The sequence below is a fragment of the Micropterus salmoides genome, unplaced genomic scaffold (genome assembly GCF_014851395.1).
Source record: "Micropterus salmoides isolate LMB-PRFRI ecotype aquatic unplaced genomic scaffold, ASM1485139v1 Ms_hic_scaffold_2778, whole genome shotgun sequence".
NCBI lineage: Eukaryota > Metazoa > Chordata > Actinopteri > Centrarchiformes > Centrarchidae > Micropterus > Micropterus salmoides.
The window spans coordinates 1-13715 of NW_024042015.1; the positions used below are offsets into that span (position 1 = coordinate 1).

The 13715-nt window shown below is 39.1% G+C and overlaps 1 long non-coding RNA gene across 1 annotated transcript; it reads left to right on the forward strand.

Annotated features, from left to right (window-relative positions):
• Positions 1 to 8962: 8962 nt before the first annotated feature.
• Positions 8963 to 11286, forward strand: LOC119881885. The gene is made up of 3 exons (XR_005440430.1): positions 8963 to 9032; positions 10076 to 10167; positions 10524 to 11286. It is a non-coding gene; the product is annotated as an uncharacterized LOC119881885 (long non-coding RNA).
• Positions 11287 to 13715: the final 2429 nt, after the last annotated feature.

Here is a 13715-nt window from a genome sequence, read left to right on the forward strand (position 1 = left end):
CTTCAACTAGACTCCACATAGAGATATATATTGTGGAACACACTGGGGAAAACCCTCTGTTCCCATGAAGTTAATTTTCCATTGCTGACAGTACAAACCACACTTGGTTCACAGTAAACGCAGTAGAACTGGTGTTAGCATGAGCAGTAATTACCAGTGCAGAAAAGACAGAAATGCTGCATCCCGTTGAGAGGCTGCAACCACATAAGATTTAATACATCATAACGGATGAATAAGGTTTGTCCCAACAAATGTAGACACATTGAAATGCAGCCTTCTTTGTCCAAATTCATAGACACAACTTTTGCACTGCTGTATTCCTACAACCATATGATTCTCAACTTGTAAAATTGCAAAAACTTGCTTAAGTTAATGACTGTTTTTTACACTTTGATGGCCATTTGAGGGAAATTTAATGACGATAAACTTATTTATATACTTACGAATTGGCAAGCATCACTTGTTCACAAGCATTGCAGTTGCCTCTGTGAGATTCAATTTAATCTGGGGAGATGTGCAGGTTCAGGAGGACATATTTGCAAGTATAGTTAGAGAAAATCACTAACACTTCCTCCAAAATAATAGGTCTTCCCACTCCCCCTGCCAGCCCTCATTACAGTTTTTCTCAATGCTTAAACACTATAACCAGGCTTTTGAACTAAATGTCATAACCATAACTCTAATTCTTCAAAAAGAACACGCATTTCTCTAAACTCTACATACAAATCCCTTCATTTCTCATTGCCTGCACCATGAGGTTATTGGGAGAGAACAACATTCAATATTGTTCACTCAAGTCAGCACAGGTTGAGCTCAATTAGCACACAGCTACCCAGATGGAAACACAAACATCGAAATTGATAACACACCAATCAGAAGCTTCAGTAGATATATAAAAGGACCAGAGTCAGTTCATTCATTTTTGGAACAATGGATCCAGAGAGATGTGAAGGAAAAGGTAGAGAAGACACCATAGAGGAGAAGGAGGAGATAAGGAGGAAGAGCAATATGGCGAGGAGTAAGAGGTGAAGGAAGAGGAACATTAGGAGTTGGAGGAAGAGATTGGATAGGAGGAAGATGAAGAGTAGGAGGAGGCGGAGCAGGAGTATGGAGTTGTAGTGTGTGTACTGTACAGTACACTAAGGAATAAAAAATGTGCAAATGTTTACATTTGTTGTTTCTTTTGTGTTCATCATGTGAAAAGGTTTTTGAGGGGGAGAATCACAAGCAACATTTCTTATAACAGTTTGCAGTATTGTTTTGAATTTATCTCACCAGTGTGAAAGACTGTGTCATAGTGTGTGTGTTTTTGAGGGCTTGTGTGTTATGTCTGAGGGCAAAGTTTGGTTTTTCAGCAAGATTGAATGGTTTTGAGTGGAGAGTTTCATTTGACCTGAAAATAGGATGTTTGGGGAATTGGGTGAGAAGTTGTGAATTTGTGTTTAGAGTTTTGAGAAAAAGATAATTTCAAGAAATGTGTTTAAGCATTTGAGAAAACTGTAATACTGCCACTGCTCACAGAGCAACTAACATAGTACAAAATCCCACCTCTCAACTCGTGCTTCACCCTTCTCCCATCTGGCTGTAGATACAGACAGCTGCTCTACAAAAAGGCACGCTTTGGGAAAAGTTTGTACCCTGAGCTATAAGAGCGTTAAACTCACAGACAAGTTAATGTCTAATATCTACATATGTATATATATGTACATGTCTGTGTACTATATGTAGTTTATGTGTAGAATTCATGTTGAAGGTGCTCGCTTTCTACAGACTGTGAAAAAAATTTCCTCCACTGAGGACAATAAAGAATTAATCTGAATCTGAATCTAAGGCAGCTAATCAACTTCCTCAAAAAGAAAGACATCATACTGCGCATTAATGATCATTTACATAAAAGAGCACTGATCAAATTAGGGTGTGGATAAAACAAATAACTCAAGGATTACCATCTTAGGTTCTTGACTGACAAGTTGATATCACAGATAGAGTCTGAATTTGAATAACAGTACGTGAAAACATCATGAAGTAATGACTCTTTGATTGGTGAATAAACTCTTCCATAAACTCTTCCGGCACGTGACCTTTGTCATTGTGTCCCTCGTCCCTCCCGTCTGCTTCCTGTCATCTCATCGCTATCAAACGAGATATCTGACATTCCTGCTTCAGTGATCAACACTAAAGGGTGTCTGTATGAATGAGACAGATAGACAATTTAGTCTGCATCACTTTGTTGATCCAACAGGAAGCTCCAGCAGAAACTGATCCTCCGGAGAGTTTGCAGCTCTGCTCAGCACATCCCGAGAGTGTCTAACTACAGGCTCTGATCTAGAATAGACTTTCCTGTGAGGCAGAAACATGGCTTTCCAGTGTAGGGGGACATCAGCAAATTAGCAAGACAAAGAAACCCAAGGCTGAACATGTTAAATTGAATTAATATTTCAAAGGGGAAACTCTCCCTCGGATATGCTCTCTTATCATCAATCTGTGGTTCAGCTCATCCCATAAATTATTTTGCAATAAACTCCACTCATTTTGTTGAACCCCCCTTGCTAATGTTAACCTACTAACATTACTAGATTGGTTAGTTGATTTTAAGTCATACTGAAAAAAAAAGGTAAAAATTTGATTTAGAAAATTTGACACTTTGCTGCGCCCTAGATGGATAGATGACTTTTTGAGAGTTGGAGTTGGAGAAAGACGAGCAGACAGAGAGATGAAATAGATGAAGAGAGTGAAAAAAGAGTGAACATAATGGAACAATCCCAGTTCGTGTCCAGTGTGCCCAGCTCTGGTTTGTTAACGGTGTCTGTTTCGGACCTGTTAAGGTGCAGCCTGATAGCTGTGGGGACACACGAGTCTCTGTGGCAATTATCTGTCAGTCTGCTGCAGGATGAGCTGCTCAGACACTGAAGCCACTGCAGAACTTTGCAACTAAGTGGTTTGGCGCTGCAAACAACTCAGCTCAGTCTGCTTGGAGGGACAAGAAGCAGTTAGTATGCGCAGCGCCAGCAACAGTGCATCTCCAAAATGTCTTCTTTGGAAAGATTTAGATAAAATAGTTGGGTTATTTCACTGACAGTCATGTACTTCTTACAGGTCCAGCTTGTCACATAAATAATAAATGTTTTCTATCCGGGTAGACAGCAACATCAGATAATTATCATAAAAGTGATTAGCAGGCAGATCACAAGTTAGTAACTAGTTGGATTTTACTCATTTTGTGTAATTTTGTCATGAAAAGATATACTTTTAAAATGCAAGTTAACAGTATATGTGACTCACATACATTAACACACACATGCACACACACACCACTAACTTTACACTACATTATACAATAACTGCTGTTATACTTATCTTTTTTTAATCTTTAGACATTTATGACTTTATTGGGCAGTGACAGAGATGATAGGGAATGAAATGACTTAGAGATGGAGAATGACCTTAACAACTATAGCCATCAAGGGAGTTGCTGTTCAGTAAATATTATTGAGATTTGGCAGTCAGCAGAGACTCCATGAAGTCACTGCTCACGGCCATAAAACAGTGAACTTTTACACTCTGTACAGATTAAACAAAGAGATATACAATGTTAATTATGAACTTTAGAAGTGCTTGTGGGTGGATTTTGTTTCCTTTGACCAGGGCCAAGCTAGCTGTTTTCAGTCTTTATGCTAAGCTAAGTGAACTGGCTGCTGGCTACAGCTACATAGTTACTGTCGAATATGAGATTGGTATCTGACAATATGCAAGAATGTTGCATGTTCCAAAACATTAATCTATTCCTTTAATAAACAGCACATATCCTGGCTGCGTACTCAGAAACTTTGCTTTTTCAAACATGTGCTCACTCTGGAATTGTATACACATGCTGTGCATCTTTACACCTACATTATGTGTTGTTGTCTATATGGAGACATAAACCAAGCTCCACTGGGTCTCCACCACCTGGCATCATTGCTAACTTCAAGTGCCATTCTGCCATATTTCTTATTGTTTGTAAAGTAAATATATTCTCCCCCATTAATCCCCATCTGTTTTTGACAGTTTGAGCCTGGCAGTTTGGTCCTCCTTTCCTTTAGGTGACCGATAGTGTCAGTTGTCTTTTACAACAATAACATCAACATCAAATGGCCGAACTGGAAGTTTTTGCTGGACCAAGATAATCAGTTTAGATAAGCTGTCTGTTTATGCTGGATAGAAGCACAATATCTTCCTTATACAATATTTGAAAGATTTTGCTGATACTCATGACACTGGTACAACTGCAAATACAGACTGTATGAGTCATCCAGCGCCACCATTTGAGAGAGACAGTCTTTCAAACAAGGGCCAGATGATAGTATCTTTGATGAGGACTGCGTCTCATTTCTGGTTGACATATTGGAAAAAATCAGTACTAGAGATACGTAATGATACAAATCACTCAAATCTATGCTTTGTGTTATAGAACAGTATACCTGAACCATCCCTGTGCCTCGAGGGATCACGTATGACAGATAAAGCAAAGTAAACAGAGCAGGAGATTGGGAGAAAAGGCAGGTAAAGCTATTTTAAAATAAACAAACCAGGCAGGAGCGTGATCAGGTCCTTTCCGCTTAGTGGACACTCTGCCTGCTGTCCTTTATCCTCTAGTGTCCCATTAAGTCAGGGAAGAAACGTGGAAGAGAGAAGCACTGACGGCGCAGTGTGATGCCAAAAAGCAAACAAGTAAGCTGGCACTTGGAGACCACTCAGGCATCAGGATAATAAGGACCTTTCAACAATACTTGGTTGTTTTCCTCAAATTTAGTCTGTTTCCAACAATTCGCAAGAGAAGTTCAAATACAGAAAAGGTTCTCACCAATGGTGCAATTGCATCTGACAAAAAAAGGCAGTGCTGTTCCCCAATTGCCTTTTGTGTGCAGCTGGGTAAGGCATCAATTACTGTCAAAACCATTTCAATGGTGGATGAGCAGCAGTGTCTGATTGATACAACTGTTATGATAACATTGTACTGTTAGACTACCTTTTATGTGGTGATAGCTAAAGGGTAGTCTGGGGGACAAAGTCAAGCACGGAGAAGAAAGAAAGAAAGCGAGAGGGGGGGGGGGGGGGGGCAAAGAGAGCGGGATGATGGATTAATTGAATAGAATTACATTTCCATTTTCTCTGAGGAAGTCGGAAGGGACAGATCGCCACAAGAGAAGAATGAACGAGATAGGAAAGAGGAAGGGAGTCGATGGAATTAAGAAAATGAGACTGACGAGACAGAGAGACTGAGAACAGGAAGAAACAGAGAAAGATAGACAGACACGGAGATATAAACTGTAGCAATAAAGACTATGATAGTATGAGACACAAAAGCCCGTTCAGACATGCACTTCATTTTGTAAACTGCTGGCAGTACAGATTATTATTATTACATTAAGTGGGATGATTTTAAATCCATGGTGAAGAGGGATCAGGTGTCTTTATTTTGTTTATTTACTGATTTTTTGTGGATGTGCATTAATATGATGTAATAATATAGGCCTACTGTAAAATGTGAGAATTTATACAGTTTAGGCTATAATTATATGAATTACCTTGGTTGTCTATTCTAATGGATCTCCAAATTTCAGCTTGAGTCATCCTAAATCTATTCAAATAACCAGATGGCTGGATGTTTTTCTCCCACTGTTTTACAAATTAAAAAAAATGCTAATCCTTGTGTCCAAGCTGCCTAAACTTTTATTAGCCACAAAAATCAAAGCTCTTCTGACACACTGAGAAAGATAGACTTTTGTTTTTAAATGATGAGATTATTCTGACAATCATCTGTTTTTACTTTTATTGTAAAAAATGTGTCCATCTTTTTATTGTCTCAATGAATCTCTCTAACCTGAATTATGAAGAATCCCCTGTACTTAACTTTAGCTAAACTGGACATTTTCCCCCATGATCATGCTTGCTCTGCTATTTGACACCAGGACTGCCTGACCCACAGTTTGAGAACCACAGGTCTCTCTGTAAATATTAAATGCTGATACATGTAATACAGTTTAGTGTGTTTGTACAGCCCTTGTATAATTAAGGGTTAAGCTTTTATTTTTGTTTGGCATAGGGGAATTAGCCTAATTAATTAAATTGCTCATATCATTGGAATTGTATAATGATGATATAATTATATCATGTTATTGTTTTATAATGTTATGTTTACCAATTGTAACTACAAAACCTCAGTGAGTTTGTTTTTGTAAATTCAATTGGTAATTCAATTGAGCTATGGCTACAGACATGGTACATTTCTGTTTTATTTCAAATCAACTCAAATTGAGTTGAACCGAACTCGTCTAAACCAAACTGATCTGAACGAAATTGAAACAAAAGTGAACTGAATTGAACTGACTTGAATTGAACAACCGAGACACCAACTGAAACAGCAACTGAGACAAAAAAGCAAGACACCAGGCGCGCGCACACACACACACACACACACTCATTAAAGACATTAAAGCTTTATGATAGTTGCTGGTGAGGGTGAATCACAGTGTATTAACAGACGTCACTGAGCAGCTAGTGACCGGCTGCAGCGGAATATGGCCGCGTGCGTGTGTCAGATAAAGTGGCTCCGTAATTGGACGAGACAGTTTAATGGCTTTGCTGCAGCCATTTTGGGGTCAGCCGGTGAGATGGGTGAGCTGGGGTTCGCCGGAGGTTCGGAGATTAAAACACCGGCAGAGCTGAAATGACGTGACCCGCTTTGACATGGCAGGTGAACACGTTTGATGCACAAATTCAATTTCAGACCCATAAACTACAAAGATTGTGCTGTTATTGCTTTTGTTGCCTATTCGAAGTCTCTCTATCTCATCCTCGCGCACCTTGCTGTGATGAAAGATTTCTGATGCTCACACATAACTGAAACAGCGCACACACACACACACACCTGCACAGATAACACACACCTTTTGATGCACAAACACACTCTATGCCTACACAGCTGCAAACAGACACATACACACACTCACACTCAACTTCAAGAGTTAAACTAAAAGTCCCACACATATACAGCTTTCATAAACTCTGTTTCCTTCCACACTCCACACATATAATCTCTTCCTCACAGACACACACTTGGATATTTTTCTGACACACACACAGCCATCACTCACTCAGCAGTGCTGCACAGCGGGTGGCTGGCAATCTTCTTCAGGCTTCAGACCACAGGTGGTAAACCAAACAATCAGCAGTTCCCAACGCGATATCAGAGCAAACTGTCCTCACGCAGCTCAATTGACTTTCCCGTGACAGTGCAGGAAACAGGGTTTTATATTTTTGCGTTTAGTGACAACTTGGAAACTCAATAATAATGACAACAACACCAGTGGTCACTTTCATCTGGAGTTTCGGGAACAGTAAGGGGTTCTTCTTATGGGGAAAAACTCAATAAAAATGACAAAGTACAGTGAAAGTGAATGAGATCAAACTGAGAGGGGACTGTTTCTGTCTCGACTTCTATGAAGTGCTGAAACAATGATTCGGAAAAAACACAATAATTGTCTGAGAATTTACAAAGCAAAAATGCATTAATTGGTATCAGCTTATTAAATGTGAGGATATTCAGATTTTCATTGTAAATGCGTTGTTTTTGTCTTTACAGTTGGAAAAAACAAGACACTGGGTTCTGACAGATTGTGTTTTTCACTAGTTTCACTAGTTTAATTAGTTAATAAATTGAAAATATTAGCGAAAGATGTGCTGCACCTAGTGTCGAGTTTGTCATGTTGGACACAGTCGAAAATAGTTCCCAGTTAACGTTTGCCATACACATGCATTGCAAAAGACACCGCTAACATCTAACATATTTAAAAATGTTTTCTGTGCTGGAGTTCTTTTAAGAACTTAATGGCTTTTTGTAGCAAAACTTTGATCGAGTTGTCATTACCATTTAAGGGGGTATTCAAATGAATTTTCCCTGTGGAAACAAATGTTTCCGACGCAGTACCGGAGGTTGCAGTTTCAGGACCGCAATCCTAGGACAGGTGTGATGCTGAAAAGTGAATGTCGGTAGGCCTATGTCTAATATCTTTGTTTATATTTGGAAAACGGAGTGTAGGGTATAATTAACATGACATTAACATTACCGCCGACTTAGATATAAAAGACAATTTTGCAATTATCCTTACGACTCTACCTTATTTTTCTTGCTGTGTAGGCCTACCAACCAATCCACTCTTTTTTACCTGTTAAAAAACCTTTAAATGGCCAATACAGCCCATAAAATGCTGTATTTCACTTGCCAGAGACTGGATGACATCAGAAGCCAGTTGTCCTTACCACAACCATCACCAAGTGTGCGCCTAAATTTAAGTTATTGATTATATGCACGTGGACCGGTGTTATGCCGAATTTTGCCTGCCTGCCGAGAATTGCATGCACCTCCTAAATCTTCTTTTAAACGCTATAATATTCTTTGTGGGGTCCATCAATGGTGTTAAATGATTCTAAGTACATATTTTATGAACCTTTAGAGTCTTTAATATTTTAATACACTTAGAAGAAGGACCATTCCTTGACATTCAGTAGCCTAAATATAGGCTATGTGGTGATAACGCCGTTTGATTAATGAGCACAGCTAAGTCTCTGAAAAGGACCTAAAGAGGTGGATGCATAATTAGGCAGATCAAATTTTTTAGGCTACCTGCCGAGATTTGCATCCACCTTTTTTCTCAGCATAAATGACCGTTATCACCCGCGAGGTGCGTGCGATTCTCGGCAGGCAGAATTCGGCACAACACATGTTAATCCTACAGCTGCGCACAGGCCGACGTGCTAGCAGACAGGGTTAACCTCCTTCGTGTTGCTGTGCATTACCACCACCACTCCACTAGATGGCGCTGTCGCAAAAGAACTGCGGTCCTGAAACTGCAGCCTCCGGTACTGCAGCCACATAATATTGTATTGGTAGGAAACGGTCTGTCCTGTTAGCTGCCCTGAAAATTGCCAAACATTTCCAGCTAGTCTTCACGTCCTACAAAGCCATAAAACTTATGACAAACCAACATCAGGTAACTCCTGTTGCACGGAAATCAAAGCTGTTTTTTTGAGGGGAAGAGGGTTTACTTGACATAAGTAATGTTTTTAAGATGGACTGTGGAACAGCATTTTTTATGTTGTTTTTTTGAATGTCATGAGATGGAGTCTTTCCCATCACCACCTTTCATTCATTCGGAAGAGTTATATTTGATAGATTATAGCTTACCTAGTACATGTTACCTGTTAGAATACCTTTAAATGGACAATACAACCCATAAAATGCTGTATTTCACTTGCCAGAAAGTGATTGAAGAGACTGGGTGACATCAGTTTTCCCCGGACGATCACTTTTTTCTAGGACCCTTGTTTACTCTATTTGTGGCAGTAAACTTTTGTTAAGAAATGGCAGCAAAATTTAACATTTCAAGTTTGTTATTAAGAAGTTTCTCCTGCAAATGTCATTATGTTGTGTAGAACTAGCAAAGAACATGATGACAGCAATATGACCAGTGATGTGTGTGGTGGAAATTATATTCCTGGTAAGGGGTTGAGCAAAGAATTGAGTTACAACCAACCGTTGAATCTTTGAAGAATTTATTTAACAAAAGAGAATACACAGAGAAGTACTTAAACATGTATACAGCTGGTCCAGAGACCTGCCGCCTGAGGCGGCTTCGGGCGTCTGGCCTCGAGCAAAGGGATGCATCATCATTTACACAGTCTAGGTTTCTATGTTTTGGGGATCAGAGATCCTCTCTCGGCTTTGAATGAACATTCCAGGAGAGGAGAGGAACAACAAGAGAGGAAAACACCAAAACAATCTCACAGCTCTGACCTAAACCCCAGTAAATGTGGACAGACTAACATAAGGAGTATAGGAGAGGAAAGGTTAAGGATAAAAAACACTATACATGTATCTATAAGCCATAACGAGAATAGTAATAATAATAATAATAAATAATATTAAAAGATCATACATAAAAGAGGACACAATTTTCTGCCATAACAATGTGCTCATTTAAAGGTGGCAACTGTTATGTGTTGTTATAATGATACCGCTCTACGTATTTCGTAGGTATTTACCAACACTTAAGGGGAACTACATTCGGTACTAGAGATGGTTGACCCGTAAAGATCCTGACGGACTTGTCCTTCCCTCTTCCCAAGGTAGGTTTGACTCAAGGGCTTCATTTGGGGAAAAATATTCCTCTTGACATAAAATGTAATGGATTGTGAGACACACTTGTGACCATGTGATGTCACTGGGCAATACAATACACTGGCCAATCAAACATGTGCAACTGTGAATTCTAGGTGGATTACATTTGAACGTGAAAGGTTTTATTCTACTGTATAGACTGTGAATGTTGCAACAAATGATAACATGATTGTCACTATAATATCTAGAGTTGTAAAAAACCTTCTTCATAGTGAACTGTGCAGTATTTAAGTATCTTGTAAGCCTTGACACTCATGGTTTCTCAACTTGGTCTTTGTCTTCATCTCATGGAAACTGGAAACAGCATGCCTACACCTACGCAGCCCCTTGCCTTTTTAACACACTGCTGTTTATTTGTCTGAATGTAATTCTGAATACTGTGCCAAAGCAGTAGAGTACTGGCAGATCAAATGTGTGTACATTTGTCAGCCATGGGAAACTTCATGGTGCATAGTAGTATAAAAGTGTAGGTATTGAGAAAGGGCCTCTCTTTTCTGTTATGTCAATTTTATCGCTGTCTTTGTGAACACGAAAAACCCAAAGCTGAATAAAAGGTTCTTGTCTGTCCTCCCGGGGTTGTCGAATGGCATTTTTGGAAAATGTACAAGCAGCACCAGATAAGGCAGATTGGTGGCAAGTAGACCAAAAGGGAAAATTACAGCATTAAAGTCTCCTGTACTGCACTGAATGTTCCAGATTGATTATGCTATGTGTAACAGTTTTGAGTGGGAATTTCTCCTTTATCTCCTTTCTGCATCTAAAACAAAAGCTGATCTCTGTTTTAGCTAACGGCTCTGTATTCTCGCTGGTGGATTGTGTAGCCTCTGGAGTGCTAGAAGCCTCTAAACACAATACCAGTTAATTGGCTGTGTGCGCTAATACTGTTACAAAGGCTATTTTTACCTCACCATGGTTTTGTTTGCGACAGTGTGGGTGAGAGTGTGGTTGTGTTTCCAAGTATACATGAAAGTATGCTGACAATCAACAGCTCATGCACTTTCTCTTCATCTTCCATTCCCTCCATCCTTTTTTCCCTCTGTGTGTGTGATTGTGTTTGCGTGTGCGCACATTGTCGATAAAAGACAAATATGTTTTGCTGTTACTCCCACATCAGTGCCAAAGCTGATAACAATCATTGCATGAAAATGAAATCTGATCACATTTATTTCTCAACTTGCTTTTCTTCATTATCTGTGGGTTGAGACATAAACTCTTGACTCCAAAATCCTACCAAAAAAATACAAAAAGCTAAATGTTCTGTGAAATAGAGAAATGTGTTTGTAAGGAACTAACCTGTACGGTAATTAAAAATAACATCACAGAACTATTTAGAACGTTTTATGATCAAATGCATGAGATATTTAACCATAAGTTTTTATTTTTATTTTACCTTTTATTTAACCAGAAAGAAAAGTTATTGAGATTAAAAATCTCTTTTCCAAGAGCATCCTGGCAGCAGCACAATTAACAAGGTTGCAGACATTAAAACATATAACATAAACGTAAAACATTTATGATGGGAATAGATAGTGAGTTATAAGTTCATAATATATCAAAATTTCATATATATTTACCACAAGTGATAAACAACAAGGATCGTCCGAATAATCATTTCATAACATCTACAGCCAGTGTGTACAGCCTCCATGTCATTTAAAAGTACTTTAAAAGCTACCAGTGAAACCGGCTCCTGGAGATTCAGGACATTTTGCAGCCGATTCCAAGCGCAGGGGGCCGCATACTTAAACGCCCCCTTTCCCAATTCAGTCCGGACTTGAGGGACAGATGGTAGTAATAAGTCCTCAGAATGAAGACAATATCTTACTGTGCCTTTCTTTTTGATTTAGGTTTGTAGGTATGGGAGAAGCAGACCAAGAATAGCCTTGTAAATGAGAATGTGCCAATGATTAAGTCTACGGGTGGACAATGCAGACCAACCAACCCGCTCATACAAGGAGCAATGAATGATGAGTAAGGGCTCTAAAGTTTGTGTTGAACCTCAGAGCTCTGTGGTTAACAGTATCCAACCGTTTCAAGCTTTGAAAGGATGCATGCATGTATATAACATCGCCATAGTCCAGCACTGACATGAAAGTGGCAGCAACAAGTCTCCTTTTGGCCTCAAAGGAAAAACAAGACTTGTTTCTAAAATAAAAACCCAGTTTCAGCTTCAGTGTTTTTGCTAACTGCTGAATGTGAGGTTTAAAAGAGAGAGAATCATCAATTAGGACACCGAGATACTTGTATTGAGAAACAGACTCAATCTCGGAGCCCTGAGAAGTAGTGATGTGTGAAAGGTTCTGTGATTTTTGTTTTGTTTTGTTCATCAAACAAGGTGTGTTGTACAGTATCAAAAGCAAGTTGTGGCTGGACAAAGAGCCTGGTTTGGTGTAGATGCAGAGCAGTATATCACAGTATCATCAGCATAGAAATGAAAATTTGCATTGGAGACATTTTGATCAAGAATGTTTATATAATATAAATAGGAGTGGTCCCAGCACTGACCCCTGGGGCACACCCTTGGATACACTAAGAGGGCTGGAATTTAAACCATCTACCTGCACGCACTGCGAACTACCTGTTTTTTATCTAAAGAGTCAATGAAATCATTTACTACTTTCAGGGCTGCTGTAGTTGTGCTGCGTTTTTCACAAAAGCCTGATTGAGAATTAGACAATATATTGTTAGTAGTTAGAAACTCTTTCAATTGTTCATTCACCAGTTTCCATAACCTTAGCCAGGATGGACAATTTCAAGATGGGTCTGTAATTGTTTAATTCTGTCTGGTCTCCCCCTTTTAACAGAGGAAGAACACATGCAGATTTTCATATAAGTGGAATTTCATTCGTGTCCAGGGAGAGATTAAAAAGATATGTCAAAAGTGGTGCAATAAAATCAGATGCTAATTTTAGAAAATAAGGCTCCAAGTTATCAGGACCAGCTGATTTAGTGTATTCTTTTAATTGCCCTTTTTCACAGTGCATAGTGTCTGAATCTGAATACCCAGTTATATATTGTAACTGAAGTGACAAATTTTCAAAGAGCAAAACAGACTTTCTGTTGTGTTTAAAGCAAGAAAACTAAGTAAAAATGTCAGGGGTCCAATTTATTTTCAGTCTGATTGAGTCGGGTGTGGTTCTATTGCTGTGGGTCCTTGGTTTGTCTGTGAACTAGTGGATATGACAGGACTTGCTGTCAGATCTGATTATGTGGTGTGCCATAATCATTACAAGAGAAAAATGTGTTGTTTTAAGGTGAGATGGAGAGTGTGAACTGTGAAGTGCAGGAAAAGTGCCTGTTAATTGCTTGCACATTGTGCTGCTGCTAGTGTTGGTGTTCTCTCTCTTTTTGGGTCTGTTCCTGTCGAATGCATTTTGGATCAGGTCTTTTTCAAACTGACTGTTATTGAGACCTGTATACAGGGGGTATGTCCAAAACATATTTAGGCTGGTTCAGCAAATTACTTGAAGCAGGAGGAAACTTCTACTCAAAACCC